Genomic DNA, 24,393 nt, shown 5'->3' with positions numbered 1-24,393 from the left:
GCCAAGCTGGCTCTAATGAGATATGCCACTTCCTGTCTACTGTGTTTCTAAGTAGAGGCACAAAGCTGGCAGTATGTATGTGTCCTGCTCCAAAGAAAGTGGCACATTCCCTCTACAGTCCTGAGAAAAGCCAGACCCATGAGAAACCACCACACACTGCAGAGAAAAACACATCCCAACGGGAGGAACGGTACTTTCCCACTTTCCCCTGACACATCCCACTTCACACACACAATAACTGAAACCCAACCAACATTCGCTTATAACATCCAATAACACAGAAACAACATTAAATCATTTCAACCGATCTGAACAACAGTAAACTGATCAAAACAAAGATATACAGCAATAATATACAGGAATAATTCATTCAAAAGTTAATTTACTCACCCTCATATTTTTCCAAATCGATATGACATTTTGATTTGAACAATGTTTAAAAAGACATTTTGAAGAAAGGATATGGAACAATGTTTAAGCTGCTCTTTTCCATAAAACAAAAAAAGAAAGAATACTAACAATGAAATTCTATTTTTATGAACTAACTTTAATAAAGATTAATAAATTATGGAACCTTAATTGATTGCTCGTTGTTAGTTCTTGCATTAACTTATGCTAACAAATGGAACTTTATTGTCACGTGTTAAATCATCATAAAAGTAGTTCTAAAGCCATATCCTCATGTAGGAAAAGATCGAATGGGCCACTTTATTGTGCATTTGCCCTATTTGTGGCTTGACATTTCCTTTCTACCTTCCTTGTAGGGAAAGGAGCACTCAGTACATTTCTCAAGACATTGTCTTTTTTTGTTCTAAAGGTTCATAGAGATTTGGTATAAAATGTTGTCAGATAAATGATGACCAATTCCGTTTCTGTGTGAATTATCCCTCTACAATGACTGTTCTGCAAAAGGATTGTCTCTCATCACTGTTTTCCATGTCTTCTGCTACCTTTATGTAGGAACAGCCTGAAATGTAAGTTGTGTGGGTCATTTTTATTTCCTTTTGCCCTACTTGTGGCTTAACAGCCTCCCTTTACATTCCTTTTATGGAAAAAGAGCACTCTGGATACTCCTTAAGACACTGCCTTTTATATTCTACAGAAGAAGGACGGTCATACAGGTCTGGCACAAAATAATGTCGAGTAAACGATGACCATTTTCATTTTTCAGTGAACTATGCCTCTAAAATGACCGTTCTGCAACAAGACCGTCTCTCGTCCTCTCTCTCTCTCGTTCTCTCTTGGATACGAGAGGCATAATTAGAAACAGCCGCACTATGCACAGTGCTGCATTGAAGGAGCTGTCTGCTAAATGGATCATAGTGTAACCCTGCCCTTCCTCCCTCAAACACACACATGCATACACCGTTTCAGGCAGTACACTTCTAAGTGGATCAAGCTGATTAAATGCCCCTCCAGACTTCGCTCCAGAGAGAGAGAACATGACTACATAATCAGCTTACTTCGCTGGAATGAACGGACAGGCCTGTCAAAACATAAGACACCTCTGCATGCTATTGCCCTAACCGACACTAGACGACCCCTGTTCCAACACCCACCCAAAAACAGGCACACCATCCATCCCTGTCTCAAATAAGCAGGGGCTTTCCGCACAGCTGCAGTTCTGTCCGACACCCACCATCTGTCTGGGCCACTCACATGTCATCCGTACCACTGATTTAATAAGAGAATGAGCAGGAAAAATCCCCAGCAACTTTAAATCTCAGTTCCGCCAGCCAAATATATGCACGGGTCTGTCCTTGATAGGTTTTTGCACGCTTGTGGCTTTTGCGGGGCTCCAAAAGGCACTCGTGCTTTCAACCAGTTAAGTTAGCGCCCTGTAGCTGTAGACACAATAACACAACTGACTGCACCACACAAGCAGAGGGTTGATAAACATCCTGTTAGACGAAGACGTGAACAGTCCAACCCGCCCTCACGTAACCGGCTCAGCATGAGACATCTACATCTACGTCTTTAGCTTGTACAATCTCAAAGTTGTAAAGCATGGCATATTTATGGAAAACAAGATATCGTTTACCTCTTCTTAAGAATAGACCCAAGCCAAAGGTGGAGCCCACTCGGTGGTCACGCGCCGCTCAAGTTAAAGAAATTCGAGTGGGATGCAGATGAGCGAGAGAAAAAGAGGAAGAAAAACAAAACAAACAAGCACAAGTTTCTCTCAAAGGCGTCTCGCGGTCTTTAAAAGAAGAGGCGTGCTTCGAAAAGAGACCTTCCCTTCTTAGATGCTGGCCACATGTCAGATATTTTATGTGGCTGACAGGAAACACAGAATGAGAGAAAAGCCTCCGCTGCCGCAGAGCTCAAAGAAACGGGGCGAGGAGGATAAAAAAAAGTGAGCCGGACCGTTTGTTCGTTCCCACTCGCTCCCTCTTCTGCTCGTCTCTCTGTATCCGAGCGTCAGACTGTTAGAGAGTCTGTGATCAGCAGTGCCAGAGAACAAGTCCGATCTGTCCGATAAGTGATGTCTCTTGGCCTGCCTAAGTCTGGAACTGGGTCAGGCTGCCTGCTTCCTCCAGAGCCCAGTTACACAAACGGTTACACACACACATGCTCCGCCACTGCAGCGATCAGGAAGCTCCTGAGAGCCATGTACTGAAAGAACAAGCTCACACAGGCTGCTATTGTATTTTCCCCCTCGTCGTGTTTTTTTTGGTTTGCTGTAGCGCAGTTTTTCAGTGGCTGCTTGTGTGGTGAGCAAATCAGTGTGGCGCGGTTGAGAGTGAAATGAAAGAATCTGAGAGAGAGAGAGAGATGGAGAGAGAGAAAGATAAAGAGAGGGTGAGAGAGGAAAGAGAAGGTGGGGGGAAGCGAGTGTAAACCATGAAAAGGGCATTGATATGTACAGTGTAACTAATCTCTCACCATCACAGGTGGCAGAGCCGCCCCACAGTATGACTCACCCTGATGAGCAGGCTGCTGGTACTTGCACACACACACAAAGAATTAAAGGGATAACTCACCCAAAAATTTTAATTCGGTCATCTTTACTCATCGTCATGTCATTCCAAACCCATAGGAGGTGTGTGAGAAACTTTGAATTTTATTTTTATTTTTTTAAACCTTGAGAGGTTTCTATCACACATGCATAGGAAACATCAAATTTGATAAACACAGAAGCTCAAACCTGAATGTGTGATTCACGGGAACCAAGTAGTTCTAGTAAATGACATACGCATGAGCTTCCATGTTACCGTATGTGATGCACTCCATGTATGTGTATCAATCATTGGTTATGCATATAAACAGAAGTCTAAACTAAATCTGTTCATCATGCAAAACTAATGACATCATTTTTATTTTTGGATGAACTATCTTTTGAAAAATGGAAATTTTATCATTGCTTATTAACCTTCATGTCATTCCAAACCGTATGACTTTCTGTGGAATACAAAAGCAGATCTTTTGTTAGAAGTCTTGCCTTTTGTTGAAAGCCATGATCTTTTTTTTGCCATAATAGAAATTAAAAAAAAAAAGTCCAAAAAAAAAACATAACATCTTTTAAATTCATCCAATAGTTTAATGTAAGGAAAACATTGAAATTTAATGTCATCATTTGCTTTATATTTAGCCCTCAAATTAAATTTGCACATAGATTTAAACTTTCTGAATCTCAGTAAGTTATGCAACAACCAAAGAAATTTCGATTATACTCCAAATTAAATTCTACCACCTTGAAGTTTTTCTGTCAAACCATATGCAACAGCTTTCCATGCCTCAAGAGTTGAGGATCTAGCTTTATTTATTCTGGCTGTTGAAAGTTCTAGCATTACTATATCATTAAACTGAAGTAGCCAGTGTCGCACAGATAAAGTATGAGGAGGGAGCCATCTTTGTGCAATTATCTTTTTCGCAGATGTTAGCCCTGCCAACCAGATCTTTCTTTGTAGTTCTGTGAAACCCAATCTGGAGAATTCTGTCTTTGAACTTACATTTTTTCCGGTAGCTCTAGTACTTATTGTAGAGCTAACGAAAGTTACCATGTGCACTGTAATGTTTGAAGTGGATGTCATAAGATCAGGAAGATTTTAAAACAAGCGGTTCATTCATAAATTCGTACAACTTTACCTTAACGCTGTGGAAATACAAAGAGAAGACAAAGATCACAGCGCTAAAAGGGGCAGAGCTACATAAGGTCTATATAAGAATTCATAAGAACGTACATGAGTTTTGATAAGTTTCAGTCCATTGCTTACACAAAAATACAGCATGAAAGAAGACTGGAAATATAGCACACAACGTACATCGACTACTGCGATAGAGACACTGCTGTTTATTTAGCATCTATTCTCATTCTGCCAGGAAATTCAGTGTCTTATTTTATGTTCCCCAGCAAGTCAAATACCAGTTTGGAATGACATGAGGCTGAGCAAATGTCAGTTTTCATTTCTGGGTGAACTGTCCCTTTAAAAAGCATATAAAGCTTTAGTAAGCAAGGCCATGGACACGTTTCCTCTTCACGGGTCCAGGCGACTTTCTCAGCAGCTCTGTATTCAAATGGCCATGCTGGGCAGAAATACAAGCCTGCTGAAACCCATTAGTCATCGGACCCACTTGCAGAGAGGACACAATAATCCACATAAATTAAAATGAAGGGACAGGCATTTGGCTCGCAGGTAGGTTGTCCTTGGCTCAGATGTGGTGTGTAATACAGTAGAGGATTAAAAGGGAAGTGTGTGTGCCCACTGGAGCGATCAGGGCACGGACAGAGAGGCAGGAGTGAGGGTGGGCTTCCTCACACTCCAGTGGCTGTGCCCACCTCAAGGGCAGGACACCATGTTCAGTCTCCTGAAGCGACAACAGAAACTGTGAGAAAATAACACAGCTCTGTTTGCCTTACATATACAGGCACAATGAGTAAGACCCAACTAATGAAGAGATCAGCTTTTAAAGACAACACTGTCCATTTCTAGAGACAGAAATGGCCCTTTTTGGTCTATTAATAAATGTATAAGGCCTTTTTTTGCACAATTCATCAGTGCACATTATTCTAAAGCAAAAAAAAAAAACTCTGTAACACTTTACAATAAGGTTCATTAGTTAGCAACATTATTAAACATTAACTAAGAATGAACAATACTTCTACAGCATTTATTAATCTTAGTTAATGTTAATTTCAGCATTTACTAATGCATTATTAAAATCACAAGTTGTGTTTGTTAACATTAGTTAATACACTGTGAACTAACATGAATAAACAATGAACAACTGTATTTTCATTAACATTAACAAAGACTAATAAAGTTCATTGTATGTTCATATTAGTTAATACATTAAATAATGTTAACAAATGACACCTTATTGTAAAGTGTTTAAAAAGTGCTAAAAAGTCAATATTATCTGCCACTAAAACAACTTTTCTGCTGATGTAACAAGGACTGTGGAAAATGATATTAACCAAGCATATGGGAAATTTTAGCCCCTTTTATTTTCTGCCAGACAATTTGAATGAATGAATGAATTAATTAATTAATTAATGAATGAATGAATGAATTAATGAATGAATTTATATAGTGCATTTATTGTGTATTGCCGTACACCCAAAGCGCTTTACAATCATGTGGGGGTCTCTCCTCAACCACCACCAGTGTGCAGCATCCACTTGGATGATGCGACGGCAGCCACAGTACAACGGCGCCAGTGCGCTCACCACACACCAGCTACAGGTGGAGAGGAGAGTGTGATAGAGCCATGGGGATTACTAGGAGGCCATGATTGATAAGGGCCAGTGGAGGGAATTTGGCCAGGACACTGGGGTTACACCCCTACTGTTTACGAGAAGTGCCATGGGATTTTTAGTGACCTCGGTTGCTGGCCTCACTAACACCTCTTCCAACAGCAACCTAGTTTTCCCAAGAGGTCTCCCATCCAGGTACTGACCAGGCTCAACCCTGCTTAGCTTCAGTGGGCAACCTGTCTTGGGCTGCAGGGTGATATGGCTGTGACAAATTACAAATTGCAAATTGCAATTAAATGGAAAGTTGACTCAAAAATTACAATTCTCTGATTTACACACACCCATGTCGCTCCAAACCGTGCTCCTCTATGGCACATACGTTGTTTTTTTTTTAAGAATGTTGGTAATCAAACCGTTTTGGTAACTTGACTTCCACTCATGGACAAAAAACACACATTCTAAAAATATCATCATTATCAAAACATCTATTCTTTTGTGTTCCACAGATGAAATAGAGACATACAGGTTTGGAACAATACCAGGGTGAGGAAATGATCACAGAACTTTCATTTTTAGTTGAACTATCCCTATAATAATACCTATAAATGCTTAGCAAATGCAATTTTAAGACATTATAAATGGCTTTATAAAAGGCACAAGGACAGACATGTGCTACATAAACAGAACAAGGCACACGCACACACACACATCAGGAATGAAAAGCCAGTAAAGATAACAGCATGACATTTGAAGCAGGAAAGCATTTGTTGAAAAGCAGGAAGTGGCAAGAAATGAGTATGGGTGCGTGAGTGTTCCCTCTCTCAGACAGCATGATAAAAGCCTGCTGGAGTCCAGAGCGTCTATGCTGCAGTGTGTTCTTGGCACCCAAGCTGTCATGCTCAAAAGACCCAAAGCGCTCCACCATGATCAAAGACCATTTTCACGTACAGAAACCCAATCTCACGTCTCACGCTCATTCCTTTCCGCAGTACGCAGCCAGCACTCAGTCAACACAGCATCACTTAAAAAAATTACAGGCATGCTGCTATTTCCCAGAAGTCTTTTATTAGTAAATGCATCACATTCTCTCAGATTGTTAGTTCTTACTCCATTTTTTTTCTGTGCTGATTTTGGAAATCTGTGGTATTCTCTGGTATTAGTGTGAACATACGTCCACTTTTTCCCATACATGTCCTTTTTTTAGGCCAGGAATTATAAATTGCCTAAAACATCCAGGTCTTGGCTTTGTTTTACTATTGATGTGCTCCACAGTCCTCATATATTTTAGATATGCGCAGCTGCATTGTTTTGACATTTCACGTGCCACAACTGGTTGATTAGGTACAAATGTACAAATCCCCACATGGTTTTGGTCAAACTACTTTTCAATCATTACCTTCAGCAAGCGTAAAGCCGGATTCACATATCACATACACTCCATCAACAGATCACAGCATTCAAACAGGCAGCATGAGCTATGTGGTGTCGAGTCTCAGAATTCATCCTATTTACCAATCTGAAAAGGTTTTACTCAGGCAGTATGTATAATTGGTGTAAAAAACATTGCGCAGCTTCAGGTACAATAACGTACGGCTGACTCCATCTACGTACCAAAATGAAAATCTAAATTAACGAAAGAATTACACAAAAATTCTGTTATCTCGGTAGGGATCACATTAACCAAAGGAGTGAAGTTTGTGAGCTAAATTAACTACATTAAACATTTTACAACAAGACTCGTTAACATTAGTCACTGCGTTAGGCGTCATGAATTAACAATGAACACGTTTAGATTAATGAATCCTAACACATTAAACTAATGTTAGCGCTCGTATTTATGCATGTATGCATGCATGTATGTATGTATTTATTTAAAAGTACAATAACTGTCAACTTAGGTCACCTTATCTGGAATGGATTTAAATGTAAATGTAAAAAAAAAAAGTTAATTAATAAATTATGCTGAACGCAGCATAATTTTTTGCAGCTGAAAGAACAACCAAATCAGCCAAAATATTTTGCAAATGGACACACAAAGGAAGGGGCATATTTAGAATTTTATGATGGATGGATCTAAGATCAGTAAAGATCCTAGTCTAAACTACTGTGTTCAAAACACAGAAACAGCCATAACAGACTCCGGGAACGAAGTGAACCGAAAAGCAGGTAAAACTCGTGAATGTAACAGCACAAGTTTTGTGTGACTGGGGAAAATGTGAAGCCTATCTAGTTCAGCCAGTAACAGGAATTTCCCTTCACCATTACATTAACAGAAACTAGCTTGTTTTTGAAATTATAATGTGAGGTTTGTAAAGCAGACATGCTTTAGCCAGCAGAACAGAAGTGATTTAACAGGTTACACAGATATGCAGGACATGAGTTAACACACTCGAAAAACCAGATTTAGAAATGTTAATGACTCATCACAATATCTGAATTGAGACTTTAACCCTCTGAGCCCGACAAACGCGAATACGCGTTTTGGGGCAGATTTTCCTGATAAGGCAGAAATGAGCTTGAATTACTCTGCCAATTTTGATCGTTCAGATAAGAGCAATACACCATTCGAATCTGTAAGGGGTCTACTTTTATTTGTATACACTCATAACAACAACTAAACTTTGTGCTTTTGAAGAATAAAGAAAACAAACAGGGTGTGCTCTCTGTCTTCTCCGTCTCCGCGATCTGTTTTCAGAAATGCGTCACTAAAATGAAGTGTAACTCAGCGAATACTCAACACACAAGCATGAGAGTTATATCTATAGAAAGCTTGAAGTGTCTTCTTTTAAATGAAGTCATATCGAAAACAAATATTCTGAAGTAATGAAGTAATCCGTATGAAACCAACACGATGTTCAGTCTGTCCCGTCTAACTCATTATTTCTAATGAGATCCCGCCCCCTCGTGTTCACATGTAAATAACCACGTGACCCGCACGCTTGGAGACGCCCAACATAAACACAGCGACAGGAGACTTTTCATCGCTGCTATACTGTTAGTTTCTGGAAGAAGACGCGCTGAGTAAAGGCTGGAATTCCCTCAAAATGAGAGCAAGAGTTCATCAAGTAGAGAAGATCGATCTGATGAGTAAGTAATGTTTATGTTTTGCATTAGTTAACGTGTTATTGTGACAAACTTGAACACATTACTAGATGGTTGTTCCCAAATTACAACACGATGAATACTACGCATCTAAGAAAGTTTAGACCATGTTTATTATTAATAATCTGTTCACAAATATATTTTTTATAGTACGAAGTACATCCTTTTATAGTATAAAGCATGCGTGAGTCTATGACTGCAGAATCATATCTTCTATACTATAAAATCATACATGATGTTCAGGATGGCTATATGACTACAAAATCATTCTTGGGTTTTCCCCAAACTATAATTCCTGACTAAAATGTTTGAAATCCAGTAAAACATTGTGAATATGATGGGCAATTCATTGTATTTAATTTTCTTACGGCGCGAGTATGTTTTCATGCTCTATATAAAACAATAAAAGTAATATGAGAGTACATTGTAACATGATGAATGCTACGAGTCAAAGTATGTTTAGGACATGTTTATGATTAATAGCCTGCTCTGTTCAAAAATAGATTTTAATAGCATGCTAAACAATAATAATTTGTTTCTCAGATATAAAATGTCTTGTTTAACGATAATACAAAGCATGCATGAGTCTATGGCTACAAAACCTATATAAATATATATATAGATGCTCCTGATATAAACATGCTCACAAATGTTTTTTCTTTTGTTTTGGTTGTTTGTATTTTATTGAATCAGACACCTGCACCACAGATGATGAATCCTGCTGACTTTCAGTCTCTTCCAACTGTTTTCCTCTGAGAGCGCTGCACCAACATCAGAAGTTCACGTAAATATCAGGTATGATTTATTTGTTTCAATTGTTGAACAGAATCTGTTGCAGGAACGAGTCAAAGTCTGTTCACATCTCTGTGGTTAGATCAGTGTGCACAATAATGTGTCTTTTGACCTTCATTATGTATGTTTTGATTATACTGTGTTGTAAATAAAATACAAATAATTTTAAAACCCCATTTTTTTCAGTCTCCTCACACTGTCTTACCTGCATCAGTCACAGTCACACTGATGGCCCATTAGCAGCTTTAGGGGAGGGCCCTTTGTCTCTCAGGTGAGAATCACTTAATATTCAAGCCCATTACCACTCCCTCGCATATTGGCTTTCAATCACAAAACATGTCTTTAAAAATTTAAATCAATGTATTGTTTTCTGTGAGCAAATAAACAAGATGATTTTCACATAATTTTGAAGCAAAAATCCTAGGCTACAAGATCTGGTTCTCAAAAGTCTTGTGAACAATTGTTCTGTATGTGTTTTATGGTCTTATTTCAGTGACTTAAAAATTTTAGTTTTTCACTAACCACTCGTAAACGTTGATTTCTCAAAAACACAAACATGTACATAAATGCTGCTAACATATTATTGTAGCCCAGTTTGTGCTGTTTACAGTGTTATTAGACTTTAGCCATTTATATTTTTATAAGCAACTGAAAAAAGCACAAATGTCAGGGCATGTCGAAAGTTCTCCAGGCCCCCAAAACACCCTCAGGGCCCAGAGGGTTAATAACACACGTGTAACGTCATCAGATTTCTCAGCCAAATATGTGTACTTGTTAGTTCTGTACATTGTACAAAAAGGGCTTTTTGTAAAAAAAAAAAAAAGAAATATATACGGGGGAAATAATAGTAATTCTTTCATTTAGCAAGGATGCATCAACTTAATCAAAAGTCACAATTTTTGTTTTTGTCAGAGAAAATTGTTTATTTAAAAAAAACTGTTCTTTTGAATTTTCAAATCATTGAAGAATCCTGAAAAAGAATAAGCTTCAATATTGAGTTTTCTTTTAATAAATGTACTAACACCAAACTTTTGAGTGATGGTGTGTATTCACACACACACACGAACAAAACATCATTCCAGGCTTTATGGGTTTCGATAATTTTTCCCTATTTTCTCCAATGCAAAACAGAAGCTCCAGACACTGTGACATTTCATTTAATCGTTCCTCTTCTGTTCTGCCTGTTTTGCATAATAACTTTCACCATTCAAATTGCTCCACTCTGATAGGCTCAGGTAGCAGCTCAGCAGCTGTGATCGCATTCATCCAATTAACTGTAGTAATCATTAGAATCATTGTTCTAACTTTAGCTTTTAGGGAATCACTCTTAAGATTCGATATTTATATGATTAATTGAGATGAATCAGAATGTCCAACTTATACCTTGTTAACGATACCTTATTAATGACTTGTCCAGCAAGCATTAAAATCAGCATGTTATCTCTTAACAATTTTGCTTATCTTATTCACGGCCAACGATAAAACAAACCAAATAGTTAGTTATCAAGCTCATGAGCGCAGGTAACGCGATCTTTTGGCAAGTGCAAAAGATCTGGGATCTGGGCTGTGCAGATCCCCGCCCTGCACAGCCCCTTTTCCGTGCATACATTATCTGTTCAGTTATTTATCACATGAAAAACTTATTGACAGCATATTTCTATTCGTATTGTAATCATGCATTGATGAGAACAAACAAATTTCATCCAGACCAGCTTACTATTAATGAAATCAGCTTTCATCTGACACCAAACACCACGTATTTGACATGCACAAAAATACATATATCCTTTGTATTCATTACGCGGTTAATGCATCGATTAAACGATCCTAAATTCTACATAAACACATCCAGCATGTGAACTGCACACTAGGCATCAGGTGAAGTTATGCATCAGAAGATTACAACAATATCATACGTTCCAATGACACAGTAAAGTTTATACATGTTGTGACAACCTTAATATATGTTGTGAATAAAATATATTATACAGTCAGGTCCATAAATATTGGGACATCGACACAATTCTAACATTTTTGGCTCTATACACCACCACAATGGATTTCAAATGAAACGAACAAGATGTGCTTTAACTGCAGACTGTCAGCTTTAATTTGAGGGTATTTACATCCAAATCAGGTGAACGGTGTAGGAATTACAACAGTTTGCATATGTGCCTCCCACTCAATCGGATTCAGGTCAGGTGATTGACTTGGCCATTGCATAAGTCCACTTCTTTCCCTTCAAAAACTCTTTGGTTGCTTTTGCAGTATGCTTTGGGTCATTGTCCATCTGCACTGTGAAGCGCCGTCCAGTGAGTTCTGAAGCATTTGGCTGAATATGAGCAGATAATATTGCCCGAAACACTTCAGAATTCATCCTGCTGCTTTTGTCAGCAGTCACATCATCAATAAATACAAGAGAACCAGTTCTACTGGCAGCCATACATACCCACGCCATGACACTACCACCACCATGCTTCACTGATGAGGTGGTATGCTTAGGATCATGAGCAGTTCCTTTCCTTCTCCACACTCTTCTCTTCCCATCACTCTGGTACAAGTTGATCTTGGCCTCATCTGTCCATAGGATGTTGTTCCAGAACTGTGAAGGCTTTTTTAGATGTCGTTTGGCAAACTCTAATCTGGCCTTCCTGTTTTTGAGGCTCACCAATGGTTTACATCTTGTGGTGAACCCTCTGTATTCACTCTGGTGAAGTCTTCTCTTGATTGTTGACTTTGACACACATACACCTACCTCCTGGAGAGTGTTCTTGATCTGGCCAACTGTTGTGAAGGGTGTTTTCTTCACCAGGGAAAGAATTCTTCGGTCATCCACCACAGTTGTTTTCCGTTGTCTTCCGGGTCTTTTGGTGTTGCTGAGCTCACCGGTGCGTTCCTTCTTTTTAAGAATGTTCCAAACAGTTGTTTTGGCCACGCCTAATGTTTTTGCTATCTCTCTGATGGGTTTGTTTTGTTTTATCAGCCTAATGATGGCTTGCTTCACTGATAGTGACAGCTCTTTGGATCTCATCTTGACAGTTGACAGCAACAGATTCCAAATGCAAATAGCACACTTGAAATGAACTCTGGACCTTTTATCTGCTCATTGTAATTGGGATAATGAGGGAATAACACACACCTGGCCATGGAACAGCTGAGAAGCCAATTGTCCCATTACTTTTGGTCCCTTAACAAGTGGGAGGCACATATGCAAACTGTTGTAATTCCTACACCGTTCACCTGATTTGGATGTAAATACCCTCAAATTAAAGCTGACAGTCTGCAGTTAAAGCACATCTTGTTCGTTTCATTTGAAATCCATTGTGGTGGTGTATAAGTTTCTTCAAATGACAAGGTCTTTTCCCTTGTTCGACTTTATGATAAATCCAGCCAAGCACTTAAAGTTGCTCTTCTCTAAAAGCATCCAGATGTCTTTTCTCCAATATATCCTGGTTTTTATGGTCCCAGGAGAAAAGGGGGTTCGGAGTGAGCGGTGGGCTGGAATGGGAGCTTTGATTCTTGCTTCAGGCATGTGTTGAAATTAGGTGTGTGTGTGTGTGTATCCTGGTTTCGACCAGGTCTTACATAATGTTCCAGCAAACGCTCTGGCATAAACCTCAGCGAACGCCACCTTATCTCCTGCTTTTAAGGTCATGAAGATGAAATATGGTGCCAATTATGCGTCAGCCCAGAAAAGTGCCATGTGCCAAAGAGGAAGAATTTCACCAGTGAAGATTTTAATCAGCAACCTCATATGATTCCCGTTCAATAAGAGGGCGTAGTGAGAGCAGCTTGTGTGGATCAGGTTTGGGGACGGACAGGTGAACATTCCAGGAATATCCCTTTTACTGCAGGGCCTGTTAATCTGTCTGCCAGCTGCCCAAGAGACGACACACCAAACCTGTCCTGACAAGGGCCTCGGCAGCATTTCACTGGCTGAAGTGTTGAGTGATGTTGAGCTTCTCTCTCTTGATTTATCTAACCTCCCTGCTCTTTTTTTATTTAGAAAATGTTAACAAAAATGATTTCAGAAAATGAATGATAGCATCATCTATAATCTTCAGTGGTTACTGTAGTGGTATATGTGTTTATTAGTGATATCTCAAACACTTGTTCTGGTAAAGGAGGTGGCCACAGGGGTTGTTCAGTGTTTGACCCTGGAATCCCCCAACAGCGGTCTGCCGTAATACCACAGGCTCCATCTGCCACTTCCTCTGATTAACACGGCAGACCTTAAGAGAACATCAGGCTGCTCAGACAAACAGGAAGCAGAGTCGGTGAGCAGCCAACAAACAGCTATAGGTAGCCTGGGAGACCAAATTAAATCAAATGTCTCTTAGCTTTTAGGCAGACATTTATTTGAGGGGTTTTGAAATATTTGTGTCACTCCCAGACATGCTCCCAGGCACCAAATTTTCATAGTAAAATTTCTGATCTAGGATATATCCATTAAAGGAATTTTTACAAAAGAGATTTCAGTTTGAAACCGATTTGTGTGTTTTCTGTTCATGAGTCAATTCCATATCGTAGTTTTTCATCTTAAGCTTATATCTTGATGTAAATGTTCAATGAAAAAAAAAAATCTGATCCATATGCTAGTGTACTCCCAAATACACTTTTGGGGCTATTTCACTTCTTTTCTCAATCATAAAGCAGCTCTTGCAATCTGTCTGTTTGTTGCTGGCGTTGAGAGGCTCAAGGAGTAGAATAAATCTGTGAATGGTAGCGCTGGAAGCTTTCATATGATAACATTCATATGACTGTCAATAGGCCTTTGTTTTCCTTCTGTCTCTCTCTCTCTTTCAGCACATCACCTGCACTACAAATCAAAACACAAATCACACAAACATCACCACAGGCAAATGACCATGTCAAGGCAATTCAAGCCATGAGTGTCCACACCAGAGATCAATGTGTATGAAACATTTAAACCGAAATATGCTGATTTACAAATTAACAAATACATCTTCATATTATAGTATATTTGTCCAAATGCCAATAGACCAGGGTTTCCTGCACTGTTACTCAAGATGTGAGCTAGCAATGTGACTTGAATGTAATGAGATTAAAAGCCTGGGTTCTGTTATATAATAAAACAACAATAAATAGACAATATGTCTTTGGTTATTTAATTAAGTTGCTCAGCTGCTCGGTTATTCAAACTTTTGCTTTGTCATTGACAGTACTTCATAAACTATATTTCAGGCCTCAAAATCTTTGTTCTTATGCCACACACACACAAACAAACAAATCTATTGCTCTTTGTTGAATGTGTCGATCTTGATCAGCAATGAACAAGGGCTCTGCAGAACACACTAAACTAACAGACAAGCACCAGTCAACATCAATTAATGTAGCCAACAGAATCCAAATATGAGCAAAAGCATGGTGAGTGCATGTGTATGAATATGAGTGTTACATAATCAGCATGCAGTGAATCCAGAAGTATTTTAAGGAGCTTCTTGACGGTGAAACAGACAGTCACTACATGTACAGTAGAGATGGCAGGACACGCACTAAATTGCTTTCATGTGGTTGCTGAGCCAATGAGCCATCTCAGTCTGTCACTGTGCACTGCTTCTAAAATAAGACACAAAGACACTATTTACACACTCGTTGCTGCTGTGAAACTCCAGTGACTTATTACACAATTCACACGCTCCACATCTGTTGATTGACCTTAAAGATTTGCTCCTCATTATTAAAAGTTTTACACGAAGAAATGAATGATGCTGTTGAAAAATGTGTTTAGCATGATATTCACTCACATGAGATGCCATCAATTACAAATCCAAGAAAAACTGTGGTTTATCTTACATGGAGTTGCTTAGCATTGACCAACACATCATTCATGAATGCTTTGTGGAACACATGTAGATTTGTCTTAAATGGGAAGTATCTTGGAAAAGATATATATATATATATATATATATATATATATATATATATATATATATATATATATAGGCCCCAAAAGAAACATTTATGGACACTAAGGAGAAACATTAACTTAGCAGTTAAGGACAGTTCAACCCCCCAAAAATGAAACATCTGTCATCATTTACTCACAATGGAAGTCACCGGTCACCAAAACTGCTTGTTTATTAACATTGTTTAAAACTGGTTTATCACCTGAAAACATGACACCATGGAAGGTTTTGGTAAAAAAAAAATGTATTTCAGCGCATCACTAGTAAATGATAACAGGATTTAATTGCGTTATTGATATATGCATATTAGCTGGATTTTTAAAGCAATTAAGCTTCAAAAATTCCTTTGCGAATTAATCAAAATCCGACTTACAACATTGGATTTGAGGGAAGAGAGATATTTCAGCACCAGAGAGAGAGAGAGAGAGAGAGAGAGAGAGAGAGATAGAGAGAGCTGTGGCTTTAAAATCAAAGCCAGCTGGAATATGCAAATGACTGTTTTATTATCAGCAGTGCTGTGGTGCTGATAGGGTTTCGCTGAGTGTACAATCGCAGCCAATCAAACTTCCTGAGTGAACGCTGTCCCCTCCACCAAACAACAGCCAGTTTCTCTAGTCTCAGACTGGGAGCAGTTTATTGCATGAATATTTCAAAAAGCCCATTTCTATTCTTGGCAAGATGTGACCTCGTTTACTCTCGTTCTAACATTATACAGAGCCTTCAAGTTATTGCAAAGTAGTACGAAATTAGATATAGATTATAGTAGGAGCATTCTAGGTTTGATGCATCACATTTCTTGTCGTGTACACTGAAAAAAAAATATTTTTGCAGCTTGTTCAGTTTAAGCAACACAATTGCTACACATCTTGTCCTAACTTCATTTAATTGTGATGAATACACTTAAATATATGTAAAATTGAAGCCATTTATGTTGAGACTCATGACGTGAATTATTTTTGTTGCATTAACTGAAACTGGGAAGTGGATGTTTAGTTCACTGCCTGCTTTGCAACTGGCGGAATCAGGGGAGTAAATGTTGAAATCAAGGGTTATTTCATGTTTGTGAGTGGAAGGAAAGCACTGTTGATGTTTAGTATTCGAGAGTTTCTGTTTATGCTGAAGTTTTTATGGTTACCATTGTGTTGAAAAGAAGTGCTTATGGTTGGCTGTATTAAAACTGTAATATATGTTGCTTCTCTTCTTCAATGAGCAATAGCTGTGCTAATGCCAGTGCAGTGATAACTTCCTACTTGTGCTAGGAAGTTCAACTAAAGATTAGTTCAATTTAAGCTTAAGTTCAACTAAAAATATACATCTAAAATTATGATAAATTGTGTGTAATCACTTGCCTTAAAAATCCAAAAACCATTTTTTTCAGTGTTTATTATGCAGAAGTATGTCGGTCAGGTAGAAAACTCTGGGCTAGTCTCCTGTGATGGCACATTACTGGACCACAGACAGTCAGCGCAATGACTATATAATACTTATATTACTTCATCAGGAAAACCGTAATACAATTGGGTGGTGCATGGAAACACAATAGTGTTTACAAGTTATTCTAATTGTCTATAGTGTTGCATATCAGGACCAGAATTTGTGCTGTCGGTCACATCTGGCTATAGGAGACTCCTTGCACATTTTCGCATGCGTTTTTTTCGTATTCATCATCCCAAAAATTCATCACGCACAGAAACCTTGCACACTGAGTCTGATGGCAGTAATTAATCTGTTGCGAATTAATCAAGCAGTGATAACTTTTTTGTTGTCCTCTCTCGTCTTAAAAAGAAAGGAGGAAATATTGTGTCCATCCACTGCTGATATAGCGTAGAGAGGAAAGAGAGGTCCACCTCCTTATTAAGCAGCTGCGGGATTATCACGGGCGATTCAAAGTTTACTTCAGGATGTCAGTGGATCAGTTTGATGCTTTGCTAGTGATACTGGAGCCATATATTAAAAATAAGACCACCAATTTCTGTGAACTCAGTGTGCAAGGACCTATACCGTGCTTGGTGCTGTGAGACGAAGTGGCTCAACTTGTCAGACGCCATTCTGGATTCCAGCGTTTGCTTGTATGGTGGCTCTGAATTGTCAAAACACCTCTCAAAATGCTTGCTACGGATGCCAAAAACGCAAAAAAATGGAACCCGATCCAAATTTTTATTATGACGGACGAACATTTTGGAGGCAGTGTGTAAACATGATTGACACAACTTGAGGTTGTTATTATTTTGTGCGAAAATTTAAGACCGTGTGCAAAGACCTTAACTCTGGTGTTATGAATATCGGGGCTTTACAAAAACAACAGAAGCCAGGCCATGCATTCAGTCCTATCACGATCCTGTTTTGCTCCCATTGGCTGAGGAAAAGGCTGTGTCTACCGCTCTCTCTCTCTCTCTCTCTCTCTCGTGCTGCGGTCGCTGTCAAACCCGTCATCCACAACCTCCTCCTGCCGAAAATGAGGTCACACGGAAAAAACGAAAAGTAAAGCTATAAATAATACACAGCTACCGTAGTGAGTGCATTCTGAGAACAAGATACTTTCAGGGCACCATCTCTGCACAGAAATAAAATTCTTCAGGCAGATGAAAACATCTGTTCTGTGTTCCCAAAGCATTTTAGATTTTCTGTGCATCTGCTGTTGCATAAGACAACAGAATCTAAAGCTTCAGAGAAGCTATTTAGGTATGGATATGAACAGAAACAAATCAAATCAAAATTCAACTTTTTGACTTTCTTAATACCCAGTCCTGGACTTGTCATGCCAGATTCATCAGTGCACAATAAAATATTTTGTTTTAATTTGTCTTTTGTTTTCAACCTCTGAAAATAACCTTTCCACTGACTTCACCTAAAGTACATACAGTGTATATAGCTTATTAAGACTGTTTCAGCAAACTTGCTTTCAGGTCTGGCTCGATTCTATGAAAGGACTTTTCACATTTCAATCAATTTCTGATGTATAAAATGACTTTTTTTTTCTTTGAACATCCTTTCACTGAAAAATTTGTCACGTTACAGAAATTGATTGTGAATGTGGTTTCATATTGATGCACTGATGCAAAGGAAACAATGTACACTTAAGGCAAAGCCTACAAATGTTTAAAAACACATAAAACAGAATAATCAAGTGATACAAAACATTTAAAGAAATATATGAAGCAGTACTTGATTTTTTCCATCAAGAAATGATTGAATGGCAAAATCGGGCATTGTATACCAGAATGGAGCCAGACCCTTATGTGGGTTTGCTAAAACAAATGCTTAAAAGGTATTTGACTATTGGGTAACATTAGCCAGTAGCTAGGTGACGGCAGAGGATAAAGAAAGTCTTGCCATGGCAGATGAAATATTGATGAAAGATTACGAACACAAACATTGTTTTCTTTGGAATAACATGAATCATACACAATAGGACCAGGAACGTGTAATAGGAGCATAAATAAAGTCCATTTTGATTTCATGTTGACTTCAAATACTGTATTAACAAAACCAGAAAGAAAACACTTTATTCCACACTTTAAAACCAAAACAAGATAATCACAACACACTATTTTCTACAGAAATAAGCCCTTTAATTTGAAAGTCTCATTGATTTCAGCTTGTTTTTCCATTCTCTCTCTCTCTCTCTCTCTCTTTCAAAGCAGCTCAGCTCTAACATGAAAGGCTCAGAATGAGGACAGAACAGCCTGCCAGATAACATTTTTCTGAAGCTGGAGGCAAGCGGCCAAAAAGAAATCTGTAAAGAAAGAGGAAGGGCAAGCGTGCATTACATTTATTATAAGACGGGCACTCTGCTCTCTCTCTCTCACTCTCTCTGAACACGGGCCAGCAGTATTAATTCATGTCTTTAGATTGGAGGCGCAGTGGTCTGGGTGCACTGCAGTCTGATCAAATGAACAGTGGGAGGACTTGACCTTCATCGGGTCAGTTGGCCCATAGATCTAGAAGCTTCAGCCTGTATGATGTAATATCTGGCAGAAAGACAAAATAAACGACCCCTAACCCAGAAAGCAGTGTTGTTTACAGGCTAACGTGCAGCTGCAGTGTTCACTGGTCTTTAGCTGTTTACATTACCTTAGCTTTATTCAGATCTCGGTGAATCTATGCCACGAGCAAAAGCAAGCCTTTAAAGTCAACATGAATTCAAAATTGACCCTATTAACTTTTTTTTTTACTTTCTCAATGGATGATTCTGGCCTCATTGAGCATGTTACAAATAACAAAAATGGTTTGTAGTTATAATCCTTCATCAAAATGTAACTACATACTACAACTTTTAATTTCTGATGTCACTTAGGCCACACATACTATTGGATTCCTTGTTGATTAAAGAAATTTCTTCTTCTTGAATATCCAGTTACACACAGAAACCTGGTTGACATATACATTGCGTGTTATTCTGACTCTCTTTTTAAACTGACTCATCTTGTTGCAAAGAGCACTGATCCTGCAGTATCCTGACTCATAGATGCACCAACTTTACACCACGGCCTTTCTTATTTCCTGATCCCAGCGTGGTGGTAGAGCACAGCGCTAATTTGCTGCATTTGCAGGACAAATCTGTAACTCTGAAGTCACCTGTGCTGTCTACTGACCAGACATGTGTCTGGATGACAAAGTCCCACTTCATTAGATGAAAGAACAAGAAAGCTGTGATGTAATATCGCTGATTATACATCACTGGCTTCCACTTGCATAATAGGGTGCCACAACAGTGCAGAGTGGCCTTGATCTAATGCTGACCCAAACACCTGCGTACCAGTGAACTTACTTAAGAGCATGCTCATCACCTGACCGCCTGCCCGCGTAGAAATAGCAAAGCCGACGAACTCCAGTAACACTGCAACCTCAGCTGATAAGCTTCTAATGTGCTATTTAATCTGCTCTTTATCTTAATGAACACGAAAAACAAATAACTCAAACAGTTATAACTCACTACAAGGCCTAGCCAAGGCACTAATAACAAATAACAAATTCACCTATAAATGACTAAAAATAGAAACTGACAAGAAATTCTGTTCCAAAGCAGTTTAATTTCATTTCTTCTGGAGCACAAACAGAAACAATACAACTCTTTTCCATACAATAAAAAGTATGTTATTGGTTTTAAGTAATGTTATTGGTTTTTGCATGTCTACAACCGATTGTCAGCTACAGTGTCAGAGAAGATTATCAGCCAATTACTTCTTTTTGAATTAATTTTGGTCTGTTCCTCACACACTACACTACAGCTTGGAAAAAATTTGGACTACAGAGAACAAAAATTGTGTGAAAACTATTTTCACTCAAAAATTGCTAGTAAATTTCACAATTATTTACAAAGAATCAGCAAGCAACTGAAATTTTGAAGTATTATTTTGACAAAACATACTTAATGTTCATTTAAAACAAAAACATTTTTAAAGTGTACTTTATGATTCTTTCATGATGCATTTGTCATCATAGTCAGAGATTGACAGTCCCTGTTCACCATTCATTTTCTTTGTATCTGAACAAATGAAAGAGACCTGAAATTAATTTTGTGACAACATGCGGATGAGTACATGAATTGTACAGAATTGTCTTTTTTATCTAAACTACCCCATTAAACAGTTGCGTAGGACATGTGAGGCAGCACATGCAAGCGTTTTTTTGGGTCACAGCAGTGCAATGCGGCCCGTTTTTGAGCAAGTGTGTGAGCATATTTATTTCCCTGCCTCGTCTGTCACCGGCTACGTCTTTCTCGGCCGATAATCCTCTCTTCCCGTTTCCCTCCGCACTGAGAGCGTGCTGCACAGATTTGAAGCGTGTGACATTAATAAGAAAGTCTCATTTTCATAAAAGGACTCCAGCAGAGATGAGCTCGTGGGGTTTAGCAGAGGCGTGTGTACGGCACATGTGCCCGAGAGATAAGCAGCAGGGACAGGCAGAGAACACTAGAGCCCTGCTACGAATGTCTGTCAGTCGGTGACCTTCTATAGGGCAGGTGTGTTTAATCATAGTCTGAAGACTTCAACACACTCAGTCATGAGCTGCATATCTGTTGTATCTGTAGTGATGCTAATGAGATCTATTAACTGTGTGGTTCATTTTCACAAGCAGCATTACACGGTGTCCTAATCAGGTGCAATGTGATAAGATTTCAGCAACAAGCAATTTGTCTGTTCACACTGAACATAAAAATACAATGTGATGAGACACAATCAAAAACTACAGGCAATAAGAACTATTATGCCTGACTGCTTCATCATTTATTTTTCCTGTGGAATTTAATGGATTTGATATATGCTATCTAATATTTCACAATTTTCTAGTCCATGATTATTAACATGCATTAGGAGCATTATTTTAAATCAGTGTAAGTGAAGCAATCTTACACGATGTTTCTGAATCCAAACAACGAATAATAAGTGAGTAATGCATGATGAACAAAAAAGAAATGTGAGGAGCATGGAAGAGAAGTCATGTTGTAGAAGGCTATTTTCCCACATATTTATGTTTCATAGAGACTTGGACAGCAAGTTCTCTTCAGCACAGTGGATGTACTGAACTTTGCTATCCCTGTCCTGGAAGTAAGTCGGAGCTGCACACTGCTGTCAGCACTGAGATAGAGGAATGAGCTAGCAGAAGAGAGGGCAGAATAGGGCTGGGCGATTAATCGAAAAGTAATCGAAATCGACATTCAGAACCTATAATCGATCAAATTTTTCCAGGTCGATTATTTTGATTACTTTCCCTTTAAAACACTACCGCGTGTGGAGTCACGTGACCCCGCTCCCTTACATTACGTTATTCCGCCGACATGTCGAGCATGAAGAGCTTAATCACTGAGACAACTGAGCAACAAGAGCAGCTTGTACCAAAGAAAAACGCAGTCTCTGTCATTTGGACACATTTTGGCTTCAGTAAGGATGACATCGAACAAAATGAAGTCAGATGTAGACACTGTAGAAAAACAGTTTCGACGTCCAAAGGTAACACCACCAATTTGTTTCAACACTTGGAGCACAATCACGTTACTGAATATGAACAGTGCATGGCTAAAAAAAAACAAAAAGAGACTGACAAGCGCCCAGCAACAAGTGCCTCCGCAAAGCAGATGTCTTTAACACAAGCGTTCACAAATGCCACACAGTATGAGAAGAGTTCAAGAAGATGGAAAGAAATAACTGACGCTATTTGTTATTACATCGCAAAGGATATGACTCCCTTGGCTACAGTGGAGCGAAGCGGGTTTAAACACCTCGTTAAAGCTCTCGACAGAAGATACACTGTGCCATCGCGATCACATTTTTCTAAAACTGCGCTGCCAGACATGTACAAGACATGTTGTAAAAATGTAGCTGCTGAACTGAAAAATGTTCAACACTTTGCAGCCACATCTGATCTCTGGTCAAGTAGGACGATGGACCCATTCTTGAGCCTTACTTTGCACTACATCGACGACGATTGGAAGCTGCGCCAGAGATGCCTTGAGACGGCATATTTTCCAGGCGATCACACGGCAGATATGATTGCGCAAGGTCTGAAAGATATGCTTTCTGAATGGGACCTCGCGGAAGAAAAACTTTCAGCCATTACGACAGACAACGGTGCAAATGTTGTCAAAGCTGCCGCGCTTAATGGATGGATACGGCAGCAGTGTTTTGGACACCGACTACACCTTGCAATTGGTAAGTACACGTCAGCTTAATTAAATATAATAGCATTGGGATGTTATCTAATTGGCATATCTGGCGTTTACTATATTCTGGCTAAGCTAAATTTGTTTATAAAGCACCTTTATAAATGTTACAATATGCTTGATATTACAGTGTTACAATGTTAAGTTCACATTACAATGTAACAGAACACTACATCATTAAAGTAAAAATCATTGTGTTGTAAAAATGTGTTGTTAATCTGATATTATTTAAGAAATATAAGAGGCTCATTAATTTTGGTACTGTTAAAGCTTTAGGTATAAATAAAATATCGTCAATAATAATAAAAAAAAAATATTTATTTTTGTGTGTTTCAGAAAATGGATTGAAACATTGTTACATGCCTCAGGTCCTGCCTGAAACCTGAAAAGGTTAACATGCTCGTGTTTCTTAGTAAGAACTTAGAGTAAATTCATGTTCATATAGTGACATAACAAGATCGCTAAGATCACCTCATGCAACAGTGTATTTTCATTACAACAATCTGTTGTTTACATTGATACATTGCACATTAAAATATTTGTTTACAGTATATGCAAGAAATGCACTGTTTAAAATATTATTTGCAGGATATACAAGAGTTATTTTATTTAGAAGAGATACTGCTTATTTTCTACTTTTAATAAGAAAAACACTGAAAATAATTAATTTTGTTTCCAAAAGTGCAAGTTATTTATTTTTACTTTTTTTATAAGAACAAAGTGACTGTTCGTTTTAGGCAATGTGTGCTTTAATTTCAGTTGTTTAACATTGATGTTCAATAAATAATCATAGATAGTAGATAGTGTGTGTTTCCTTCAATTATTTTAAAATCAAGTAATGCGCCCTTCATTCAAAACTTGTAATATGTGAGCATATTTACTGTACAAAACTTGTCAGTGAACTATGAGGGCTAAAAAATAAATAAAATAATCGTTCATTAATCGTAATCGAGTTAAAATGTTCAATTAATCGAGATTTTGATTTTAGGCCAAATCGCCCAGCCCTAGGGCAGATGCACTTGTTAGAATGGAGTTGCACCAGCCAAGCAGATAAAAGAGTATTGCTGGATTATTAAATATGCATTCCGAATAAACTATGTTGAATAAACTTTCATTGCAATATGCATGACTATTTAAATTACAGTTCTACAAATGCATGGCATCTCTGTACGATAAGTATTGACCATCTATAATCTGCCTATACTGCC

At 38.4% G+C, this 24,393-nt stretch overlaps 1 protein-coding gene across 5 annotated transcripts in view; it reads right to left on the bottom strand.

Annotated features, from left to right (window-relative positions):
- The window catches only part of LOC306852398 (putative JmjC domain-containing histone demethylation protein 2C), a 169,972-nt gene that overhangs the window by 46,445 nt on the left and 99,134 nt on the right, over positions 1–24,393 (bottom strand). The window contains exon 1 of one of the 5 annotated variants that reach the window (XM_079389167.1): positions 2,042–2,430. The exons of 3 other annotated variants lie outside the window; for them this stretch is intronic. The gene's annotated coding sequence lies outside the window, so the exon portion shown is untranslated. Of the gene's footprint in view, positions 1–2,041; positions 2,431–24,393 lie in introns of those variants that run through there. One more of the 5 variants, XM_079389164.1, reaches the window with a different exon arrangement.

Source organism: Barbus barbus (genome assembly GCF_936440315.1).
Source record: "Barbus barbus genome assembly, chromosome: 32".
In the NCBI taxonomy this organism is placed as follows: Eukaryota; Metazoa; Chordata; class Actinopteri; order Cypriniformes; family Cyprinidae; genus Barbus; species Barbus barbus.
This window is presented reverse-complemented; position numbering and strand designations above follow the sequence as displayed.